We start from the raw sequence: 5000 nt of genomic DNA, 5'->3' as shown, positions 1-5000 counted from the left end.
AAGGTCGAGCAAAAGGTTGAGAAATAAGCTTCCGTGGCAGAGGTCTGCACTCTACTGGGTGTCCCTCTAGTTTATGTATTTTGTAAACAAACACATAAATCTGGAGGAAATATATTGATAGAATCTATTTACTCATTGGGGGTTAAACTTTCTTGATATGTCAAGCGTTGAAGACGGTTGCACTAAAACAATAGTATTTTTAGAATAATCTAATTATTGTTGAAGTTTTGGTAGTCATTATAATTATTATTGCTGTTACTATCTTTATCATCATTATATTTGTATCGTTATTACTGCTATCATAATCCCTATGTTGCTATTGTTTTTATTATTATTGGTGTTTCAGCACCCCTGATAGAAAAAGCCTGACACTGATTTTTAAAATCACATATTTAAGTAATTGTTGATTATCTCAATTGAAATTACCAATAAAATTGATTATTAGTTATCTCTACAGCAGATGTAGATGCTGTTAAAAGTATTAATATATAATTTTATATATTTTTTTATTATTATTGGTGTTTTAGAACCCCTTGTGAAATCAGCCTGACAGTAATTTTTAAAATCACCAATTTAAGTAATTGTTGATTATCTTATTTGAAATTACCAATAAAATGAATTATTAGTTATGTCTCCAGTAGATGCAGAGGCTGTTAAATTTATCAATATATAATTTCATATATTTTATTTTTATTATTATAGTTTTAGAACCCCTTCTGGAAACAGCCTGACATTGATTTCTAAAATCACACCAATATGAGTAATTGTTGATTATCTTATTTGAAATTACCAATTAAATGAATTATTATTTATCTCTCCAGCAGATACAGTTGTTAAATTTATCAATATATAATTTTATATATTTTATTTCTATTATTATAGTTTTAGAACCCCTTCTGGAAACAGCCTGACATTGATTTCTAAAATCACACCAATATAAGTAATTGTTGATTATCTCATTTGAAAATACCAATAAAATTAATTATTAGTTATCTCTCCAGCAGATGTAGATGCTGTTAAAAGTATTAATATATTATTTCATATTTTTTATTTTTATTATTATTGGTGTTTTAGAATTCCTTGGGAAATCAGCCTGACACTGATTTTTAAAATTACCAATATAAGTAGTTGTTGATTATCTCATTTAAAATTACCAATAAAATGAATTATTAGTCATCTCTCCAGTAGATGTAGGTGCTGTTAAAAGTATTAATTTATTATTTCATATTTTTTTTTATTATTGTTGTTGTTTAAGCACCCCTTGTGAAATCAGCCTGACAGTAATTTTTAAAATCACCAAAATAAGTAGTTGTTGATTATCTCATTTGAAATTACCAATAAAATGAATTATTAGTTATCTCTCCAGCAGATACAGATGTTAAATTTATCAATATATAATTTCATATATTTTATTTTCATTATTATAGTTTTAGAACCCCTTGTGGAAACAGCCTGACATTGATTTCTAAAATCACACCAATATAAGTAATTGTTGATTATCTCAATTGAAATTACCAATAAAATGAATTATTATTCATCTCTCCAGCAGATGCAGATGTTAAATTTATTAATATAGAATTTAATATATTATATTTTTATTATTTTAGTTTTAGAACCCCTTCTGGGAACAGCCTGACATTGATTTCTAAAATCACACCAATATAAGCAATTCTTGATTATCTCATTTGAAAATACCAATAAAAGGAATTATTAATTATCTCTCCTGCAGATGTAGATGCTGTTAAAAGTATTAAAATATTATTTTTTTATTATTATTATTGGTGTTTTAGAACCCCTTGTGAAATCAGCCCGACAGTAATTTTTAAAATCACCAATATAAATAATTGTTGATTATCTCAATTGAAATTTCCAATAAAATGAATTATTAGTTATCTCTACAGCAGATGCAGATGCTGTTAAATTTATTAATATATTATTTCATATTTTTTTTATTGTTGTTGTTTAAGCACCCCTTGTGAAATCAGCCTGACACTGATTTTTAAAATCACCAATATAAGTAATTGTTGATTATCTCATTTGAAAATACCAATAAAAGGAATTATTAGTTATCTCTTCAGCAAATGTAGATGCTGTTAAAAGTATTAATATATTATTTTATATTTTTTTCTTTATTTTCATTGGTGTTTTAGAACCCCTTGTGAAATCAGCCTGACAGTAATTTCCAAAATCACCAATTTAAGTTGTTGTTGATTATCTCAATTGAAATTACCAATGAAATGAATTTATTAGTTATCTCTCCAGCAGATACAGATGTTAAATTTATTAATATATAATTTCATACATTTTATTTCTATTATTATTGGTGTTTAAGCACCCCTTATGAAAACAGCTTGACGCTGATTTTTAAAATCACACCAATATAAGTAATTATTGATTATCTCATTTGAAAATACCAATAGAATGAATTATTAGTTATCTCTCCAGTAGATGCAGATGCTGTTAAATTTATTAATATATAATTTCATTTGTTTTATTAATATATTTCATATTTCTCATCCATAGATGTGGAGGACTGGGACACCCCTCCATCGGACTCAAAGAAAGAAGCGGAGGGCCCAGATCTAAGAACAACAGCGACATTAACAATAAGAACAACAATAACAACAAAAACAACAACTACTACTACTACAGCTACAGCGACGAAGATATCCCATAACTAAAAGTAAAGCGAGGAAACAAGAAAAAAATATTTTGCGATTTTAAGAAAAGTAGACTAAGGGGCCTCTCTACTGTCTACTTGTATTTGATTTTTTTCCCAAACAACAACATCAGTTGCTACAATAGCTACTGCATCTCCTGTTTGAAAGTATCTCAAGACTAAGAAAATAGAAAGGAATATAAACTCCGGTCTTTTCGAATAATCAGAGGTCGTTGGAAGAAAGAGTAAACAGAAAAAAACACATTATTCAGAAGTTTCATATGTTCCATTATCAAAAGGAAACTCTACCCAAAGTTTCATGTTTCTTCTGCAAAATTAAAGGACACTAGTCATTTTGTTATTCAGCGTTTCAAGTATTACTAAAAGTTCCAACTAGTACTCAAAATTCAACAAAACTTTTTTTTCGAGAAAGGAGCTTTTTGGCTTTTTGAGAATTCTAATCGACGAAGTGGACATAGTGAAAAAAAATTGCCTATATTTTTTTCCCGGCAAAAAATATTTGTGGCTGGAAAAATTAAACCTACGGTTTGTTGGCGATACCGTGTATCAGATAATTCAAGCTTACGTTTTGTTGGTCATACATATATCAGAAAGTTCAAGCTTACGATTTCTTGGTGATACGTGTATCAGAAAATTCAAAGCTACGATTTCTTGGTGGTACTTGTATCAGAAAATTCAAACCTACGATTTCTTGGTGATACGTGTATAAGAAAATTCAAAGCTACGATTTCTTGGTGGTACGTGTATCAGAAAATTCAAACCTACGATTTCTTGGTGGTACGTGTATCAGAAAGTTCAAACCTACTATTTCTTGGTGGTACATGTACCAGAAAATTCATAGCTACGATTTCTTGGTGGTACGTGTATCAGAAAATTCAAATCTACAATTTCTTGGTGGTACGTGTATCAGCAAATTCAAAGCTACGATTTCTTGGTGATACGCGTATCAGAAAATTCAAAGCTACGATTTCTTGGTGATACGTGTATCAGAAAATTCAAAGCTATGATTTCTTGGCGGTACGTGTATCAGAAAATTCAAACCTACGATTTCATGGTGATACGTGTATCAGAAAATTGAAAGTTACGATTTCTTGGTGGTACTTGTATCAGAAAGTTCAAACCTACGATTTCTTGGTGGTACGTGTATCAGAAAGTTCAAACCTACGATTTCTTGGTGGTACGTGTATCAGAAAATTCAAAGCTACGATTTCCTGGTGGTACGTGCATCAGAAAATTAAAATCTACGATTTCTTGGTGGTACGTGTATCAGAAAATTCAAACCTACGATTTCTTGGTGATACGTGTATCAGAAAATTCAAACCTACGATTTCTTGGTGATACGTGTATCAGAAAATTCAAACCTACGATTTCTTGGTGATAAGTGTATCAGAAAATAATCCTTATAGTACTTTCAAGTTGTAAGATTTTCAAAGAAAAAAGTGAACACTTTCATATGTGTGAATTACAAAACAGGCTCTTCAGAAGGGCTTATATTAGTGTCAAGACCCCCACTTTCGTGTCTAGTTTACATTGCCATTGCTCCTTCTTAAAGTTTGGTGTTTAATCCAGGTGCCAAAGTAAAAAAATATATATATATATTCCTGTGTATGGGAAGGAAAGTCAGTTATTTATTTTTTTCGATCTTCGTTCGGTTCTTTCAAGCTTCTTGTCTGACAGTTGGAAATTTTGTTGGAAAGACGAAACATTGCGAAATTGTGAACTTGTTTTTTTCTGAAAAAAAAGATGGGTAGTTGAAATCTTACTTTTTATTAAATAACACTTTTCCCGGAAGTTTTTTTGAGAAGAAATATTGAAATTTGAAGTTTTCCACTTGGTGTTTTATAAGAAACCGACCCCTTCTCTTGAGTCATATCCTGACAACTTCCCAAAAAGGAAGAAGTATGAAGTTTTTATCCAAAGACCTCATTTGATCCCAAGTGGTGTAACATATTGCCAAACATCAGGAAATCGAAACAGCATTTGAAATTTTGGTTTTGTGAAGCAATTCAAACTAGATATTTTTTCCAAAAAGAATTTAGAAAAAGACTTTATATTTTGCTGTCAACATTCCTTATCTCAAGCCCTACATTGGATTACATCTCTCACCTTCGTTCTATGTTACCTTATAATAAGCAAATCTATGTTTTCATTCACCCGAGAAGACTTGAACTGAAACCAGCTAATGTTCTATGAACAGTTTTCTGTTTGTTTTTGGAATAAGGAATTTAATTAATTCTTATCAGAAAAAAAAAACGGTTGTCTGGAATATTTTTTTCTAATAGAAAAAAAGTCAAGACTATACATTCGTTTTGTGAATGTT

At 29.8% G+C, this 5000-nt stretch overlaps 1 protein-coding gene and 1 long non-coding RNA gene across 2 annotated transcripts in view; both read left to right on the top strand.

The window, feature by feature from the left end:
* The window catches only part of LOC137620483 (uncharacterized), a 15840-nt gene extending 12309 nt beyond the window's left edge, over window positions 1-3531 (top strand). The window contains exon 2 of the long non-coding RNA XR_011040065.1: window positions 2524-3531. This is a non-coding gene — a long non-coding RNA (uncharacterized lncRNA). The remainder of the gene's footprint in view (window positions 1-2523) is intronic.
* Window positions 3532-4944: 1413 nt separating this feature from the next.
* Window positions 4945-5000, top strand: part of LOC137620482 (protein FAM135A) — a 138016-nt gene continuing 137960 nt past the window's right edge. Inside the window, exon 1 of the mRNA XM_068350647.1 lies at window positions 4945-5000. This exon is cut by the window's right edge and continues 496 nt beyond it. The gene's annotated coding sequence lies outside the window, so the exon portion shown is untranslated.

Source organism: Palaemon carinicauda, chromosome 27, assembly GCF_036898095.1.
Source record: "Palaemon carinicauda isolate YSFRI2023 chromosome 27, ASM3689809v2, whole genome shotgun sequence".
Classification (NCBI taxonomy): domain Eukaryota; kingdom Metazoa; phylum Arthropoda; class Malacostraca; order Decapoda; family Palaemonidae; genus Palaemon; species Palaemon carinicauda.
The sequence above is the reverse complement of the archived record's forward strand: the minus strand, read 5'-3'. Positions and strand labels throughout refer to the sequence as shown.